The sequence below is a fragment of the Calidris pugnax genome, unplaced genomic scaffold (assembly GCF_001431845.1).
Source record: "Calidris pugnax isolate Ruff unplaced genomic scaffold, ASM143184v1 scaffold256, whole genome shotgun sequence".
NCBI classification, from domain to species: Eukaryota; Metazoa; Chordata; class Aves; order Charadriiformes; family Scolopacidae; genus Calidris; species Calidris pugnax.
In genome coordinates, this window is record NW_015091079.1 from 159,750 (window position 1) to 180,707 (window position 20,958).

Consider the following 20,958-nt stretch of genomic DNA (forward strand, 5'->3'; position numbering starts at 1 on the left):
GGTGGGTGTCCCCGCCGCGGAGGCGCGGTTCCTCCTTCGACCGGGCGGGGAGGGAAGGAAGGAGGGGCGGGCAGGTGCGGGGGGGCGGCTCCTCGCCTCACGAACTGCGGCTGCTGAGGGGGGTGATGGCGGCAGCAAGGGGAGAGGGTGGGAGGCAGGCAGGGGAGATGAGGGGAAGGTGGGCACGTTTATGGAGGGGAGATGGTGGAAGGAGGGCAGTGGCGCTGAGGGAAGATGGTGGAGGGCAGAAAGGGGCCCTGAGGGGAGCAGGGGAGGCAGGCAGTGGCACTGAGGGAAGATGGTGGAGGGCAGAAAGGGGGCAGGCAGGGGAGATGAGGGGAAGGTGGGCACGTTTATGGAGGGGAGATGGTGGAAGGAGGGCAGTGGCGCTGAGGGAAGATGGTGGAGGGCAGAAAGGGGCGCTGAGGGGAGCAGGGGAGGCAGGCAGGCAGGGGTGCTAAGTGGATAAGGAACTGGCTAGATGGTCGCAATTCAGAGGGTGGTACTCAATGGCTCAAAGTCCAGATGGAGACCAGTCACAAGTGGTGTTCCTCAAGGGTCCGTGCTGGGGCCAATACTGTTTAACGTTTTTATCAATGATAAATATCAATAACGGGGATTAAAGGCACCATCAGCAAGTTTGTGGACGATACCAAGCTGTGTGGTGTTGTTGATACACCAGAGGGAGGGGATGTCATCCAAAAGGACCTGGACAGGCTGGAGAGGTGGGTCCAGGTGAACCTCATGAGGTTCAACAAGAGCAAATGCAGGGTTCTGCACCTGGGCCGGAACAATCCTCACCATCAGTACAGACTGGGGGGTGAGGTGTTAGAAAGCAGCCCTGAGGAAAGGGACTTGGGGGTGCTGGTGGATGAGAAGCTGGACATGAGCAGGCAGTGGGCAGTTGCAGCCCAGAAGGTCGATCGCATCCTGGGCTGCATCAAAAGATGCGTTGCCAGCAGGTCCAGAGAGGGGATTCTACCACTTTGCTCTGGTGAGACCTCACCTGGAGTACTGTGTGCAGGTCTGGAGCCCTCAATATAAGAAGGACATGGACCTGATGGAGAGGGTCCAGAGGAGGGCCACAAGGATGATCAGGGGGATGGAGCACCTCTGCTACGAGGACAGGCTGAGGGAGCTGGGGTTATGAAAAGCGTTTGGGCTCTGGGTCAGTCACCAGGTGATGCTGGGGGAAGGAGATCTGAAGCCGGGCTGATTCGCAACCAGTCGGTCGGTTATGGGTCAGCAGCCATGAGGGGTGGCCGAGGTGGCCCGGTCACCCTTTGGACAGGTTATTAAGTGTCTCCTGTTAACCTTTTCCCCAGTTTCCCAGTACCAGGGGGAAGCACACGGATGTGTCCAGCCATTCTTGGCCTCTGGTCCCAGCCCCAGTTACCAGATCCTGCAGGAGAACCTGTCATAAATTGTGGTTGCATCTCAAAATGCCTTATTTCTCCACTTAAAAATAAATAAATAAATACAGTAATAAATAAAACAAGCAAGTTGTTGAAACATGTGCCCCGAAGCAGACGTATTTCGCCGTTCTCCAGATAAAATTTGGAGGAAGCTCCTGCCACCTCTCCCAAAGAGCCTTTATGTTTGAGCAGAGGAGTGCTCTCATGCTTGTACAGTTACGTTGGTTTTTCAAATCACCACACACAGATCTTAAAGGGTCTTGTATCAAAAGTGGCAGTACGTTTTTTGGCTGAAATTTTGTTATTTTTGTGAGGGAAACCTCACTCATTAGAAAAGGAAAACAAACAAGCTGTCCACCCTGTTTACGTGCCCAGCCAGGCAAGGATTGCATAGACCTTAACTTTTTTTCTCCATGGGTAGCAGATAAAAGGTCAGGGAAGTGTTGTATTTTGATGCAGTGAGTCGATGTCAGTTTCTCCTTTCCCCTCTTCCCATCTGTGTGTGCGAGCAGAGTTGGTGGCATTGAAGCTAAGTGAAAAAGTCCTGATTAGGACATTTTGTTGTCAGTTGAATAGTGCATTTTTTTTTGACACTGAAAACTGACAGCATACACTAGCTGCTTTGGTATAAAGATGAGAAGTATCTTAGAACTTTGTATTTCTCATTCCCCTTACAAAAGAATTAATAGAAGCATTTCTCAGTATGTTCTAAAATAACATATACACAAATGATTTGATGGCCCTTGTTTTTCTTCTCAAAACACACTGAAAGATTGCTCAGAATTTTTTACCATCTCTTTGGGCTACAAAATGTGTTAAATGTATATGCTATATAGCCTTTAAAGTATGAAATGGTTCCTAAGGTAGAGTGAGTATAAGTGAAGCAGATAGCTCAGGCTGGGGCTGGAGAACTCAGGCTGGAAATCCACAGGTCTCAGCTTCTCTGAGGACGAGCAAGGCAATTTCTCTGCATTGCAGCTTGCTTATCTCTAACCTCGCACGGCCCTTGTAACCATTAATTGCTCCCTGTAAAGAATGTTAAGAAGCAGAAGTGGAAGTCGCCGGTATAAGTGCAAAGTGTTCTTTCTCTGTTCATTTTTAATACCAAATAGCGGGGTATTTGCTCCAAGTAGGAAAACGTGAGCTATCACGGTAAAAGGAAATGAAATTCACAGAGTTTGGCACCCTTCAAATAATAAAACGAATACAGAAGAAACAGCAAAATTCACTGACTGCATTATTCATTCAGTCCTAACACTGTGTTAGATTCTGCCTGTTTGAAAGAGCGGTGTAAAATGACTTCAGAGCAGTTTTTCTGTCGTGGAAGGACACTTTTTGCCACCCAACTGGTAACTGTGCACTGTCAGAGCAGAAACGGGCACTTCTCGGTAGGGTTTCTCCTTGTAGTCCATATAACAGACAACTGCTGTCTCCATTTGTGAAATTAACAAACCTCCAAATGTTACAAAGATACTTACTTTCAGCAAGCTGCTGACAGTGCAACTCCACAGATCTTTAATATAGGAAAGATACTTTCTGCGTCAAAAAAATATTATACTTCATTTTTCCCTAGTTGTTCAGAACTAGATGCCTCTTTAATAGCAGTTATTTCCTTTGTGTGTACCAAGACTTCTTATTTTCTGGTTTTCTTATCCTTTAATATATTGTGGCCGAATAAGGAAAGACTTCTTTCTCCAAACTTACGTTAGATGGTATTATAGAGTATTAGTGTCCTTTTTAGAATAATGCATTGTGACAAGGTAAGAACACAGAACAAAGCATAGAATAGTGAATAGAACATGCAGGGGTAGGTATAAAAATTTTAAATATATGGCTTGTGTAACAGTGTGGTGTTTGCACCAAAGCATCTGTTCTATAACTTCCGTGGGTGGGCCACCTGCCGGTAACCATGACAAACAGAATTCCATTTTTCAGGAAAAAAATTCCATAATACCTAATGTGTGATGGTAAAGGGCACGTAAGAGAAGAATGGGCACGCTTGATTGAATCAAAGGCAGTGGTGCTTGGAAAACAGTATCAGAAAATATAAAATAGCGAAAATATAAAATAATTCTTCCTTCAGCCGTCTGTTTCCAGCAATTAGCAACACGGAGTTTCCAGTGTGGGGGCTGCATTCAGCTATTTATAGATCTTCTATGAATTTCTCCTAACATCTATTTTAATCTGTTTTGACTTTTTGGTTTCAACAACAGCTTGAGCCATAGAGTTCTAAGATTAATTATACATTTTGTATAAAAAGTACCTCGACTTCACCGCATTAGCTGTATACTTGCTGCTTGATGTTCTACCTGGGTGGTCCTCCGTTCCTGTATTCTGAGAAATGATGGGCAATCATTGTTAATATACATTTTTATGACATCTGCGATTTCACAGGTTTCAGTCTCTTTTCTCCCTCAGCCATACAGGCAGAAGGAAAGTCCGGGTCACTTCAGTGTCCCCTTAAATGAAAGCCACTCCACGTCTCCAATCATCCTCATTTTTCCCCTTGCTTTTTTGTAGGTTTGTGGGGTTTTTTTCCTACTAGAACTTTTCTTTTTTTCCTCCCATAGAAAATAGGAGTATTTGCTTTCCAGACAGGTAAGCGGTGTCGCAGTCAGACTGGTTATCACTAGGTCGATGGTGTGACCTGCATAAGTTTCTGCTCAGTTTTTACAGGCTACAATTAAATAGTGCCTAAATAAAACCAATGCTTTTTCTTGGCAAGCACTTTTAAATATTGTGATGCATTATCTTAAATGTATCTAGCGTTGTGCCAAAAAATCTATTCCTAGCTCTACTGGAATATCCACCACGACCTTCTAACCAATCTGTCATGACAGAAGGTAACCTTTTTTTTCTGGCAGGTGAGGCTGGAGAAAAAAAATTATATATATTTATTTCCTAGAACAGGTCCTTTGACTTGTGCGTTATCTTATGCAGAAAGGAAAACAAAGCTGAAGGAAGAAGCCAATTCGTTTTCATCTGAGTTTTACATCAATAATTACACAAAATATAGAACTCCTTCCCACCGCCTAATAGAAATAAAATGGGCTGATAGATAACAGACTGACAGTTATTGCATGTATACTGCCTTTCAGTGTAATTCATTTATTATTTTTTAGGTAATAGCAGCCCGTACTGTTCTACTTACTCAATTTTATTGCTTTTGCTGTATTGCCTTTTCAAATGCGGAACGGCAGGTAAACCAAATGTAACTATTCCTCAGCCCCGTGCAGTATCATTTATAACATTAAAGCAATCACAGCTAATGCATCACTTAATCCCGGGCTGCCTCTGACGGAGACTTCCTCTGCCACTACACAGCCCGGTTTTACCATTTGAAAAGAAATTGGATAACCTTCGAGATAAATTTTCCTGCCCTACATGAGAAGGTTGAAATACCCTTGCATTTAAATACTTTATGCCCTGTACTCCCTTTATGTCTCGAGCACAAATCTTGGAGCTTTTTTAAAGCAAGGGGATGACACTTAGTCCACTCATCTGATGTAGCAGGCGTGTGTAATGATGAATTACATACATTTGGCAGCAGTTCAGTTACTTCAGACTTTAGTTTCTTCAGGACTCTTAGACAAATGTCATCTGGGCTTTGTGATTTAATTTCCTTCTCTCTTGCACATCTTAGTAACTGCCTGTGTCTTGCCTTGTTTATTTATAAAGGGTAAACCTCGGGCTGCTTCTTCCTGGTCCTGTCTTTGTAGAGTCACTTACCTCTGCTTCTGTTTTCTTAATTAAAGAACAGAATTTATTTCTCTGGTAATGGGAGTGAAGTAAGGGCATTAACATAAATACTGCTCCCGGTTTGGGTTCTTATTTAGATGCATCAATCTGCTTCAAATTTAAGAAGATGAGTAAGCTCAGTCAAGCTGGAAAACATACACAGAGCTGAGTCTAAACCTTGGGGTCTCTTTCTGCAGCTACAGACCCAGAAGGAATCTCAAAGTCTCAGTGAGCTCCGTTTCAGGTCCAGTGAGAAGCCTGATGAAATCCCAGGGTCTATATTTACTCACTGAACCACCCTGTGCTGGGGTTGTAAAGAGCATTTTCTTCTCCTTGTTCCTCTGGAGGTACCACCCTGCTGTTTGTCCACACACGAGCTGCAATTGGCACTCAAAGCTCTGCTCAGTACCAGTTCCTGAGGGGAAAAATAATATTCCAGAGCTGTTTTCAGTTTGAGGGCGAGGAGGAGCAGGAGGACACAGGCACTTTGGGATGCAAAACACTCCTGATGCAAAAAAAATATCTGAGAAAATCCTTTTTGCTCTGAATTCAAACCACTGATATCCAGATGCATATTTGGCATGACCAGGGAATTAATTTTGTCATCAACCTATTTCTTCATGTTTGATAAAATTTCATTTCAGAAATAAAGGATTTATAGCTTACTTTCCCTCAATGCACATTATCATTTATATAACTGACAGCTTCAGTTGTTAAAAGCAGTACATGAAGTTTTTTCCAATAAAGGGTTCACATCTTTCTGACATTTATTACAAGTTTATTACTTCTATACCCTTCTCGGTGAAGCCGTTTCATTCATTGTGGGAGTGACTGAAGTACAGATTTTTCATTACCCGTGACTTACCATTAATTTTAAGCCAGAAGTGGGTTCCTTTTGGCTGGTTGTTAAAAACAGGAAGGGCATAAAAACACATGGAAGTCAATTAAGCTAAGAAAACTCATTTGGGATGGAAGGGGAAGGTTAAGGTACCCTTTTTCCCCCACCCCTCAGGTGATACGTCAGCCTTCTCAGAGTAGAGAGAAGGTGGGTTAAGTCGCTCTTTTGATTTACTTTAAAATAAATATCAGTGTCTAGAAGATTGAGTGAACTGGTTACATGACACAGAATATTTTCACTTCTGTATCAACATCCTGGTGATTACATTAAGACAACAAGAGTCCTTAACTGAGTGCTTAACTGAGCAGCCTCCTTTGTCCCAGGTAGCTGGTAAAGCAAATTCTAAAGGTTTTTGTACCTGCACACAGATGCTGAAATCGGATTGTGTGGTCAGCTGTGGAGGAAGAGGGCATCCCCTGCCAGTTGATCCCAGTGCCAGAGAATGGTCCCAGGCAAGTTTAATGCCTGAATACACATGGAGCCTGAAGAAGCCTTCCTCCAAGTCCTACATTCACAGTAAAGATCCTCAAAAATTAGTACACCTAACTGCATCTCTTGGGGGACCATGTTGCAGTCCGAGCCCCTTAGGTGACAGAGCTGAGCTAGTGTGACAGTTGTTCCCTTAATCAGCACAGGGTCTGGTCCTGGGTTTAAAAATGCATCAAATTCCCATATTTACAGCATTTGCTTTTTATTCTCGCTAATGTCCTAGGTGTCACACAGCAATCTGCCCCCTTGCCAAACCTCAGGAACAATCTTGATCACGCCTACTCTAATCATTTCTCTTGCTTGTTCACAGGAAAGCTTACATGATAAATGAAGACATCGTTTTACTAAAACTCAATTTGCTTTGTCATACGATTTATCGTTCCCCTTCAAATGATCTCCTTTTTTAAAATTAAAACTTCTGTTACTAGCATTATCCTATCAATTGTTTGGGGTTTTTTTTCCTCCTTAATCTGCGCTTCCAATCTCCATCTGCATGAAGGGCAAATTGTACTTCAAAATCTTACATAGCAACAATGCCTTATGAATATTGGAAGTCCTATAGCTTTTTTATTAAAAATAAAAAAGTGTCTTGAATTCACACCATAAAACTGCCTTTGGGATTTCAGCACATGTTCTCCTGGAAACCTCAGAGGCGTTGATCAGAGAGATTACTGTCTTTTTGGTCTCGACTCAGAGGAAAAATAATGTTTTACAAACTCAATTAGAGTTCCTGGAAACAGGGTAAAACCATTAGACAGGGCAGGATTGAATATGAAACATGAAACGATAACCGGAGTTTGATCCAGCTGTGAGCAGGTCATGCTTGAAACAGCTCATGAGCCACAGGAGAAATAATTCACAGAGGGAAAAGGGAGGTTGGCAAAGGCAGGCACATCTGAGTTACTCCCTCGGCAGCGAAGGAGGAAATTCATCTTCCTTTGGGGTGGCAGTGGCTGAAGGGAGTTATCTGTATTATTTTTCTCATTTTTGTTTTGCATATGTAATTCCATATCTGTAACGTGGAAGTAAACCAGACATTCATTTTAAAAATCAAGATCACCCTTCCTTTGCTGTGAACCCAACGATACTCTAAATGAACTTCCTGCTTAGGAAAAAAAAAGGTATCTATAAATACCATGTCATATTTGGATGGGGTTTGGGGCTGGTGCTGCCGGGGAGGTATCATTTGGTCTGGTCTAGCAGAGTTTTTTTTCTGAGCATCTCTTTTCAGTGGGACTTCACACAAACCCCAGAGGGCAGGGTTGGCTGCTGCCTCCTTTCAGCCCAGCGGGGCGGCGCATAAATCATTCATCAAGGGGGTGGAAAGACCTGTAAATAATTATCGCCTCTGCTCCAGGAGGCTTTGACTGCTATGTTTGGTCTCCCAGGTGTGAGCTGCGTGCAGGCAGCATGCCAGCAAGCCGGGTCTGCAGGGCACTTCAGAGCTTAGCTTTTTAAAATATCCCTATTTATACAGCTCCGCGTTGTCAGAAGGGGTGTCTTCCCAGCCTCAGGAGGTGGCAAATGAGCTATATCTGCTGCAGGCAGGGGGACACGAAGGTCTAGAAAACCTGTTTTTTTCCATGCTGCTGCTTCAGGCAGAGGGTGCTGTGCTGCGTTACCAATTTGGTCGGTGTAAGGGTGACAGTCTCCGTGTCCCCGTGCATTCCCCTGTGTCCCTGGATGGTAATTTCATCCCATTCCAAGCAAGTAGGCTTGGGTCCAAGTCACAGAATCATAGAATCATTGAGGTTGGAAGAGACCCTTGGGATCATCGAGTCCAACCATCTACCCTACTCTACAAAGTCCTCCCCTACACCATGTCCCTCAGCACTGCATCTAAACGTCCCTTAAACACAGCCAAGGATGGTGACTCCACCCCCTCCCTGGGCAGCCTGTTCCAATGCCCGACCACTCTTTCTGTGAAAAATTCCTTCCTAATGTTCAATCTAAACCTCCCCTGTTGGAGCTTGAAGCTGTTCCCTCTCGTTCTATTGTTAATTACCTGTGAGAAGAGACCAGCACCAACCTCTCTACAGTGTCCTTTCAAGTAGTTGTAGAGAGTGATGAGGTCTCCCCTCAGCCTCCTCTTCCTCACACTAAACAGCCCCAGCTCCTTCAGCCGCTCTTCATATGATTTGTCTTCTAGGCCCTTCACTAGTCCCCGCTCTAAAGGCTATTTAACAGGAGAAGATTAAACATTGATTGGAGGCAGGCGTAGAACCCAACTATCCACAGCGTCACCCCGCCTTCTTTCTGGCCCAATTAATACTTAATGATTCTGTACAGAGCGATAGGGCTTTAATAGGATGGACCACGAGAGGTTTCCTTCCTGCCTCATTAGCCAGCAGCCTCCCGAGCTCTCCCGGCAGGGTTGGGAGCTGGGGGTTGAGGTTCTCCAAGGCAGAGGAGGAAATTCAATCCCAGCCCTCACATCCCGTGCGGGCTCTGCAGCCACCCTACAGGGACCACACCAGAGACACGGGGGGCACCTCCTCTCCCTACCAAAGGCACACCACCAGAGAGTGAGACCCACAACAAATTCTCCACCATACCCTATACTAGTGTGTGCTAAACATTGTCTTCTTAATCACAGAATCACAGAATCTTCTAGGTTGGAAGGGCCCTTAAAGATCATCTTGTCCAACCATCAACCCGACTGACAAAAATAGACACCCCCACAACAAACAAGGAGCATCATCACTAAACCAGACCTCCCAGCACTACATCAACCCGTCTTTTGAACACCTCCAGGGATGGTGCCTCAACCACCTCCCTGGGCAGCCCATTCCAATGGCTGAGAACCCTTTCAGTGAAAAAATTTTTCCTAATATCCAGCCTGAACCTCCCCTGGGGCAACTTGAGGCCATTTCCTCTCGTCCTGTCGCCTGTGACTTGAGAGAAGAGACTGGCCCCCACCTCTTCCAGGCCAATATTCATGCAGCGCGATGTAAGACAACTACAGCAATATTTTAATCAGAATCGTTCACCTGAAGTAGCTGTTAGATATTTATGGCATTAATTCAGGCTTAATGGCTTTCTGCCTAGGGAAATCTTTCATTTTAATAACACATAGATCACATCCAAGGGTGACCTCATTCGTATTTGGAAAACAGATATTCTATATACAGTGTTTTCTGGGGGTTAGTTTTGCTTCTGTCAGTAACTGCTGCCACATTTTAAATGAGGTATCACATTTTCATGTGTATAATAGCGGCCAACAATCTTTTTGGCTCAAAAATAAACCGCAAATGTTCTTACTTACAAATAAATGAACAGTCATTACCCATTGTGGTGTAAACTAGGCGTCTCACAACACGTTTGCATTTACGCCGTTCAATGCAGAGGGGTTTGGCCTCAGTACCTACAACAATAACAGAAATATTACCTGTAAAGAAATAAAATGCGCTATAAAAGGAGAAAGTAGCTTTCCCTTTGTAAGTACTCTTCCCAAATGCTTTCCCGAGGCATTACCCAAATGTCATTTCTATTGCTTGCAGAATTTCCCTCGTTAAAAAAAAAGGCATTAATTCGATTTAGCTTTTGCAAGGCGTTAGATGAATCCATCCGAAACCATGCGGTTCATTGAAATCCTTCTCGTGGTGGTGGGAAGACACCACCCACACCTCGGGAGAGCATCTGCTGTGGTGTGTCAGCCCCCAGGGACTGTTCAAACTGGGAACTGCCTTAATTGCCTCCTTCAGCGCTGCCAAAATTCCACGCATGACAGAACGCACTCTGTTTCTACCCACCATTAACTTTTTCCTACCTCAGTTCAGGTTTTCAACTCCACCAGAAGAAATACTATGGCTTTCTCCCACTTCTCTGCATACCCTGAAAAAAAAAAAACAGTGTGTTTAGGTGCAGGTTCACTCCTACTGAAGCAGCACGTAGCTCAGAATGAGTTAAATCTCCACTCTAGTGGTCTGCTGTGGGTTAAAATGAATCTTCAGTCTGCATAATAAAAGGATTTTAAAAAGGCGAGTTCTGTGACAGTGCTAATTTGCGAACAGCTGCCCAATTCTAAGCTTATTTATTTCAGGCTTTCTCACAGAATTATGAGTGCTCTGCTGCTGAAAAGGGAAAACCTTTCTAATTGAGTTTGTATGAAACCGGGTGCGTTATTTACGACTCAGAATTGGTTAGTTTCAGACTTTTTCCTTCCTATTCATCAATTAATTAGTCAGAGAAGAGTTTCAACATATTGACATCATTGGAAATTGTTCTGTTTTATGTGAGCATAAAGCAGCGTATAAATTGTTTGCAAACTTCTCCTTATTGGGAATACTTCAGAGGATTCGAAAGCACAGATTTAACACCCCCAGAGGTGTGTATCCTGCGATTCCAGAGATATCACTGGGATAGGAGAGGGATGTACTGCCATAGAATCAGGCCAAACTTTGTGGGTTTAATGGGTTTTGTGGCAAAAGAGGGGTTTGTAAATCTGCCTCTCACCTGCTCGCTCACATCCCTCCAGTTGGGCTTTCTGCTGCTGGAATCTTACTCTAAGAAACTGAGCCCTTCTTGGGTTTCTGTTCCAGTTGTTTCTTCTGTTTAAGATGAATCTTTGTATTTTTCGCTGACACTGCAGAATCTCAAGGTGGTTTTTTCTCTCCTCTGGTATCAGCCCCATCAATATTTTCCTTCCTGCAGTCACCAGACTTCCACTACAGCCAATTAATCCTGGCCGTCTTCGTTTTGTTGATCAGTTCGGATTTGAAAGACTGCTGTTGGCATCTGAACTCAAAATATGATTTCCTACCGCAAAGCTGCAACATCATTCATTCATTTTTAATGCTTTTTGTCAATTTGGCTTTTTGGGGGGGGGGGGGAAGCAATAGACATTTATACATCTAGAAGCAAAATAACCCAATCTGATCTCATTACTCTGTGCTTACCAAAATGAAAATCCTAGTAGAGGAAATGCTCTCAAATGTCTCTGAATGTGTAAAAGATAATTTAATATTTCATTTCCCACAATTTTTGCAAGCCTTTGGCATCGTGTGCATCCTATTGTCAAATTCCTTCTTCTCTCCCCAGCTGTTCCGCCACTTACAGGAACACTGCACGTTATGACAGAAATTTATGAAGACTTCATCCACAAATACCATTCCTTATTTGATTTTTGAGTTTAGAATTCACACCATGTTCTTGTAAACTTCTCTTTTTCCAGTCTTTGAAGGCTGTTGACATTTTCTCTCTCAACAATTTTTTTTTTTTTTTTGGTTTGTAAAGGGAAAATATTAATATGATTTTGTTATCTCTGATTTCCCTATTGCATATCTCTGAAAAATATCTATCACTTGGAAAATGTATTGATTTGAAATAAAATTGTTCCGGTCATCTTTGAATTTCACTGACAGACTTCTAAAGATTTTGGTTTAGCTCACACACTGAAGCACATAATTCATTAAAATAGAACAATTTAGTCGTACCAAACATCTGTGCTTCACACTTCGTCTTCCAGGTGTGTTCTCCCTTATGTCTGCATTGTTTCACAATGGCATCTAAATTTTATTTCTGCTATTCTTTTTCTGTTCTATGACTGTATGATTTTAACAGCTAATTTGGCCTCTGCTTAAACTCCAGTTCTAACTGACAGGAGGTGTTCAGGTGGCAGAGTTGCCAGAATAAGCTTTTGATGATTCTTAACCTCTGCCCTCAGGAAGTTTCTGATGCTGTTCCTTCTTTCTTCCTGCAGGTTCTAGGCATATCGCAGGAACCAGGTCAGGAACTGAACAGGACTGAATTCGTGAGACTCTGGCACTAACCTTCCACTTCCCTCAAGACTTGAAAGATTTTCTTGGCCTTTTAGCTGTCAGTAGGTATGGAGTTAACATGATCCATTTTCTCAGGAGTTACGAGTGCAGAAGAAGGTGGTGTTATACTCCCTGCTCGCTCAGGAGTGAAACAGTGTGGTACCTTTGCTCTCATAGAATCATAGAATCATCTAGGTTGGAAGAGACCCTTGGGATCCTCGAGTCAACCATCTCCCCTACTCTACAAAGTCCTCCCCTACACCATATCCCTCAGTACCCCATCTAAACGTCCCTTAAACACATCCAGGGATGGTGACTCAACCACCTCCCTGGGCAGCCTATTCCAATGCCCGACCACTCTCTCTGTAAAAAATTCCTTCTCGATTATTTATATTGCTAAGTTCACACGTTCTGTAAAAGCTGTGTGATACTTCACATTGTTCTAAAAAAATATACATAAGCTATTGCTCTGATAGCAACAAAACTGCCACTGGGAGTTCATTCTATTTGGTGGTTCCAAAACCACTTCAAGCTAACACAACCGTGAAAGAGTATATCTGTTACAACACAGTTTTAATTCTTATTTCCAATCACCTACATGACAGGATGGCAAACCTGCTCACCTCTGTGTAAAGAAAGGAGATGGCAAACAAAGCAGACTGATGTCCTAAAAGCCTAACAATAAAGGACAAACCAGTAGATATCTAGTAGAAATATATATAATTTACTAGAAGGTGAAGACATAAGCAGATACTTTCCACTGAGTGACTATCAGCAGGACTTTCAAGAGAAGAATAAAGGTACTTCAACATACTATGTTGTCCAAGGAAACCATTTTAATCTGGTGTCTCTGGTCCTTACTCCAGGAATAAGGAGATAAAGGAGAATTTAAAGTGTCTCTTAAAATGCTGAATCAGTAATAGTGATTGGTGCATTCTTTTTCACATTTTAGAAGTGTTTTTATAAAAAATATAACATTATTAAATAAAATGATGCAAACTAACTACAGGGCACGTCTGTCAAATGGCTCAATTTCTCCCTCATTTCCTGCTTTAACCACAGCAGCGCAGTTAAATGATACTGTTCCGAACAAAGCTGAAGAAACCAGTCATTAACACAATACCTGTGGATTCTTAATGGTATCGCTTATCCTGCCTAATAGCTTTGTAAGGCCTCTATCAGACCAGAATAATTCAGTCTGTACGGGCCGTATCCTTATTTCGGTATTGAAAGAAAGAAGAGAAGAGATCAGAACATCACCCAAGGTTCCATATTAATAGTCAGCCCACGTGACCTCTGTTTTTCTTGTAAAAATCACTGAAAGCACTTACTGGTTTTGCGATGTGTCTGTAGCACACAGTAGAGCGTCTCTCCACGGCCCAGCTCCCCACACAAGGCCTGACAAATATGTCCATTTTAGCTCGTGGTGGAGACTTTTTTGGAGCTATTGGTGCCAATTCAGGAACTTCTGCGTCACGCTGTTGAAAAACACACAGGCGTCATCCTGGAATCAATGCTGTAGGCTTTTAAGTCACTTACTGGTTTGTTCTTAAGTGACCCCAGGCCTACCAGCTGGCCGTAAGGACCTGTTTGTAAGCATTCTGGGAAAATAAGGAGAAAATAAGACATTTTCTTGCCAAGACAGAACACAACAACACGGACAAAATAGAAACAAGTTCTTGGCCGCAGGGGCTGCTACTCCCTGTGCTACAGACAACACAAAGGCCGGATGGCTGCCTCACCAAAATTTTCAGGTAGATGATTAAAGAGCCAAGCATTTCAGAAAGCTTCTCATAGAATCATAGAGGTTGGAAGAGACCCTTGGGATCATCGAGTCCAACCATCTCCCCTACTCTACAAAGTCCTCCCCTACACCATGTCCCTCAGTACCCCATCTAAACGTCCCTTAAACACATCCAGGGATGGTGACTCCACCCCCTCCCTGGGCAGCCTGTTCCAATGCCCGACCACTCTTTCGGTGAAAAATTCCTTCCTAATGTTCAATCTAAACCTCCCCTGTTGGAGCTTGAAGCCGTTCCCTCTCGTTCTATTGTTAATTACCTGTGAGAAGAGACCAGCACCAACCTGGGCAGCTCTAACGTAGCTGTAGGTACAGGCTCACAATGACTATTAATCAAGTTAATATCATTTGGCTGCTCCATGGCCAACAGAGAGGGGTGGGTAACTCAAGTAAATCAGAGCAGCTGATTGAGGTTCCTGCTCCAGAGGAACCCTCTCTGGAGGAGCCTCTCCCAGTTGGCTTTACTGGGAGCTCTGGCAGATGTTCTCTGAGGTTGAGAGTATCTTTAACCTTTAGGATATCCTCCCGTAGGCATCGGGAGCACTCCGGAGATTGTTGCAATTAAATTCTCTGCCTAGGAAACTCTGCAGTGGACTGTGGGCTATGGAAAGAGGAATCGGTGAAATTGGCCAAAGTAATACACGTACAGACACACACGGCACTTTGGGGACAGAATCAAGTAGATACGTAACTAATATTGTCGATATACTATATATTGACTACATGGAAAGTGCTCTACATATACAGGCATTTTCTAAGCACAAAGGTCAAATGAAGCCAAACGATGCAGATGAACTAAATGTTACAGTTATAGGAAAAATATTCTGTATTCATCTTTAGTATATCAACCAAAACAACAACAAACAACCCCCATATGTTTTTTAGTGGTTATTATGGTTTATGAATTAAGGAGGAGGAGCTATAATGAGAAATGCATTACTGTGGCATAACCGTGGCTATCATAAAAAGGTGAGAAATGGTGATTTCGTAGCATGCAGTAAATTTAACTTTTCACACAATTTACATGGGTTAGCTTGAAAAATAATTAATAGAAGAAAGCCAAGGTTACTGATATTTGCAGAGGTTTTCTTTTTCAGAAATACATTTTACATTGGGAGCTACAGAGCTGTGCCAGGTACAGGCAATATTTTCATTAAAGACTAATAGAAGAGTTAATATACCAGTTTTAGCTATTTAATATATAACCATTTTTTCCAATACTATACTAAGTTTGCAATGGATTTTCACGTCTTAAAAATGTCTATTGAGCAGGAGACAAAAGAGCAAGCAACTTACTTGTGGGAAGAAGATACAATGTCTTTATTGAGTCCAACATAATGTTTTAGCAGTTCAGTTTTTCGTAGTTTAGTAGTTCAGTTTGCCCCCACTTATGTTTCTGAAACCTCCGAGTGTTTAATATTTACACAATAGACCTCAGTAAAACCTGTACCACCTAAAAAAAACCCCAAACATACATTTTCTTAAAAAAAGACAAATCATTAAGAAATACACAAAGTAGCAGGAGTATGAAAAATTTCCTTCTTTCTTTCTGCTTTAAAATACAGAATGAAACTACAGAGTTTAGAGGTTATCATGCCCACAGCAGAAGCGATGTGGCACAGATATGGTTTTCTTTCAAACCTGCATAAGTAATAAGCTCTGCTAGTTACACCGTGGGATGTAACAGATGAGCTACGAGAGAATGCAAAGATCAGAGAGTCAAAGATATAAAAACTTTAATTATCTCAGAAGCAGGCAAGTTGCAAGAGGGCTGGGGGAGAGGCTTCACCAGGAGGGTATAAAGAAAGCAATTTTGTAGAATAAAGACTCTCTTGAAAAGCTAAAGTATTTATCTGTACAGATTTTTATTACAGAAGAAACTGAAGAAATATCTTTTCTTTAAATGGAACAGAAGTAGAATATCACAGAGAAACGTCAAAAGTGAAAAAGCAGAGGTCAGATCAAACCAGCCAACTTAAAGTGCTGTGTAACTTCACGGCCAAATAACAGTTTCCTAAGAGATCAGCAAGAACCAAGGGAATTGCAGATAAAAAGCTGGTAATATAACCTGAAAATTAAAAATAGTGCTGTTGCTTTATCCTTGAAAGCTGCTGGCCAAATCGCCTTGTTTACATCAAACACTTCTCTTTAAATGAGAACTTTTCCAGCACATCAGCAAAACAGATGATGGTAGAGAATACCCACGTTAGCTCCAGTTTTTCAATAGACGACAAAATTCTTCCAAAGTATCCAGGAGACTAATCACAGAGGTGAAGTGCCTCAGAGACAGGCAGTGAGAAGTCTTTAGATATTGGAGCAAGCAAAGCAATTTAGGGGAACGGCAGACCAAATTCACTCGATAAATACAACGCTTTGTGGAAAGTACAGCCTGAATACTGATGAAACCTTAAGGGTTATTCTCAGAAAAAAAAAAAAGACCCAGATGCCATTGTGCACCAATCTCTGCAATACTCCATAATAATACTCAGTATTACTGTGACACACAATATTAAATCTTTAAAAATACAACAGAGGGAGCAGAGCTGTTAGGGATAGACGGCGCAAGTGGAAAGAAAAATGGTGTTTGCAGACACAATGAACTTTTTTAGCCTAGAGCTCACGTCAGCCCTGAGGAGGGGCGCTCAAAATGTAAATACAACAAAGTAGGGACAGGCAGCATCTTTCGGCGCAAGTGGAAAGAAAAATGGTGTTTGCAGACACAATGAACTTTTTTAGCCTAGAGCTCACGTCAGCCCTGAGGAGGGGCGCTCAAAATGTAAATACAACAAAGTAGGGACAGGCAGCATCTTTCCTTGCTACCTGTGCTCTTTTCATCTCCTAAACAAAGACCAACGAGATTTTGAGAGAAGCTGTTCTGCAGAACGTGAATGAAGGAACATGCGTTTAACCATTTTTCACCCATTCTCATTTAAAACACAGCATTTCAAAGTGCTCAGATAACACAAATCAAGAGTAAGTGTTGTCCAGCTCTTGGATAACGCTTCCAAAACCAGTGTTACTAAGGACTGGTTAGTAATTAGCTGGGCTTGTCTCCAGCTACAAACTCTTCAGATCCATGGCTTTCCTTGATACAAACCAAGCAGAAAGTCCAGTGTCCCCAAAATTCAGTCAAGATCATCACGTAGCATCCAAACAGAGAATTTGTTCCCTTCATCTGCATACCAAGAGTAATCACCTTGTGAAATCTTTCATTTAACAATAAATAAAGCTTACAAGAGTGCAATTATCAGGCGTGGTAACCAGATTTCATCAGAGATTGTCTTAAATTGCAGAGAACATGCACAAAGCCTCGGAAAAAATTCACTGAGAGGCCACCAGATGAACGCTACATTTACCTACTTGGTTTTCCCTTCATCCTTGCAGAAAGGCTGATAAATGCCACCTGTTTTGGGATCTAGTGATAGACTTAACAGCCATCTGTTTAGGGACTCGCTATTTACTTACCTCAGCTATACAGAGTACGCCAGAAACAAAAGCAGAGGGGTTTTTAGCTGTAGAGTTTCAAACTTTAAGATCTTTCCAGTAACCTTTTCTGAGAGAAGCACGGAATGAAGTAGAGTGAACAGACCTGTGATTACAGACACTGATATCCAGAAGCACATCAAGATGATCACACAGAAGAAATTTAACAAATACGACACTCAAACCAAAAGTAATTTACCAATGGCTGGTAAAATCAACTGAAGAGAATAAAATAAAGCAAGTCAATCTCTTCAAAGTGACACAGCATAAATGTTTTGTGTTAAAATGTATCTTCGGGCATCTATGATGCATGATACAGTCCCTGATTGCAATATGCCTCCAAATCACCATTAATTCGAATCCTCGAGTTGTACAGTACAGCTCCACACCAAACATTTACACAGAGAGCAGTCAATGTAAATTCACAGTTAGGTGAAACGTAAAAGCTAAGTATTGAGATGTTTCAGAACTCCTCAAATGATCCCACCGTACCCACAACTTCTTGCAGTTTCTTTCAATCCTCATTCTGTAACTGGGCTGGGGGAAGATGCACAGACTGTGACTCCCTTTCTTGTGAAGCAAAGCCAGAGCTAACAATTTGAACCCAAGTAATGACCATACTTTTCCTCCGTGTCCCCAGATCCTCAACAGCTAGTCAGGATCCCACTCTTAGCCAAGAGTTCAGTTGAAAGTACAGTTCCAAAGGGGCATCTAGACCCTGCATTGAGCTTTGATCACAGCCCCAGACCCAAACCTGCACCTCCCTGGATCTCTTTACCCACAGCCCAAACCTGCACCTCCCTGGATCTCTTTACCTCTCCACATAGTTCACCTTGGCCACAGCTCTTCCAACTGGAGTCATCCTTCAAATGCAGCTCAGACCGAACCGGTAAGTGTGACTCCTCGTGGCCCCATAGACCACACAAAGGAAAGACAAGGTTCAGAGCAGAAGAGGCCAACATAAGCTTTTGTGTTTTCTCACCCCTGGTGTTAGAGTTAGCAAACTTCCTTATTGCTAAAATCAAGTTTTCTCCAAGCAGCATTCAGCCAAAAGTAAAGTTTATATTTTCAAGGCTTTTATTTTAGAAAGTGAAATATGGAAAAGAGCAGCCAAAAAAAAAATTACTGCCAGCAATGACAAAGTGACAAGTAAAATAATGGTAGTCAGGGACACACTACTATATTTAAATTCAGTGAAATGGTTATTGCTGATGATTTTTGACTGGTGCCTGCTTTCTGTGCCTTGCTGGAGAATGCGAACACTTACAAATTGCTTCCTTTATGCATGTGGAGTGTTTCTCGCTTGTTTGTTCAGCCTGTTAAGTTTGTCTAAAGTGCTTGTGCTCCAGCATATTCCAGCGTCATGACTGCAGTGCCATGGTTCTGCTTGAGAGGGCATTTAATTCTAATTCCGTGTTTTCAGGAGCTTAACATCATCTAAACAAATTACATTCTGGATGGCAATTTCTGTGCCTGTTGTGGACCTGGAGATGAGTTACCTGTTATGGCCAAACTCTGCAACAGCTTGAGTGGCTAAGAAATTTTTATTTCTCGCATTTTGAAAATATGTAATTATTTTAGTTCAGGGGCTGCACAGGGGCCTCTCTGCAGTTCCTCACATTGCCATGGATTCCACACGTGGCTCTGGCAAGCCCTTGGGCAGCAGGTGGAGGGGTGGCCCACAAAAGCCAGCATTAGGAAAAACGGAGAGAGAAGAGCTCGAGCAAAACATATTTCAGAGCACTTGCTATTATCTACAGAAAAAGCCCAGGAACATCAGCCCCTGCAGGCAGAGCTGACCTTTGGGAATACTCTCCTTAAGTACTTTTTCTTTATCTGTAAAATGGAGACAATAGCACTTTCTTACCCCAGGGATGCAAGAGTAAATGTAAAAAAAAGATTTTAAGTGGTCATTATCCATCCTTATGTACATACAAGCTTCTCAGACGTTGCCAGGACCTACTGCCCACCAACTTGTCCCCAAGTTCACAGTCAGGTAATATGTCAAAGGTGTAAGAATGTAATTCAGCCTCCGTGCCATGCCCCTTCAGACATTGCATTCATTTCCCACTCCCTACAGCTGAGATTTGATTTCACATGGGGTAGAATCAGGAAAAATAAATATCTGCTGCATTAGAGACATACAAAGGGTCTGTCCAAGTAAAATAGTTCTGCATATGGAAATTTCTTAGGCGGCTAATGGTGAAGATAACCTATAAAGCAAGGTAAGCAGAGAATCTGAGCAACAGAATAATGAATGGACTATGTGTTATAGATATTATTAGGAGGCTTGTAGTATAAAGCAGGGGAATGCAAAGGGTCCCACTTTATCGCGGCGTATTTTGATAACGTGACAATGGGGAGTAGGACAGCTCAGCAAAACTGTTATCAACTCTGATGGTGCCTTGCTGAATCATTCATGGCTTCTGAAGAATATAGAATTTTCTTGCAAAATGAATATATTACATCCCCCTCATGTTTAACTAGATGGAAATGAAGCTGAAGAGCGAACAAAATGTAAACACTCCTTCGTCTATTCAGTGGCTACTGGGTCTGACTTAAAAAAAGCCGAACATCTTTTAATATGCTGCAGGAACATGTTTAGAGACTGATATTTCACTGCTATCCTAGAAACAGAGAGCCAGTTGTTAGCCATTTTAAGCTAGATATTTATGAGGAAGCTAAATACTGACAACTGTGTGTTGGTTCTTTGTTTTCTTCTGTGCAAAAGTGCTCAAGGAGACACTTGAAAGGTGTTTTACTGGATGTAAAATAAAAACTAAACTGAGTCCCCAAATTATGTGACTGAAATCCTTAAGGGAAACAGAATGGAATAATAAAGAGGGGAATTTAATAATTTTAGAGCCTGTGTACTTGTGGCACAGACTATGGGTATGTTACAGAATCCCAGCTGTAGGGATTGCATGGAGGGTAGCTAGGACTCAATAGAAGTTACTGCATTTAGTATTTTTCATTAAACGTTAACAGAGATGTTGAAAAATACACCTGTTAAATCAAAACTTAGCAGAAAATACAAGAAAAGAAATACTGCAGGTGTGAAACAATGTAGAAGTTGATTTCCTTTAAGTATACAACATATTGTTAAAAAAAAATATTCATTGCTAACTTAGTTTTTTCCACATACTGTAGCCAGTAAGCCCTTCTACTTGACTTTGTGCTGATTCTTGTTTTCTGCAGTTCTGTAAGAGTAGATGTGGTTTTATAGCTATGGTGATAAATGCCATGGTAATATTTGTAAACATTGTCAAATCAGTACCTATAATGATTTAATTTCGATATATCAGAATTTTTCCAAACAGCACGGATTTGGGGATACTGCTCACTAATGGTTTTTTTCCAGAACTGGGAGTTTGT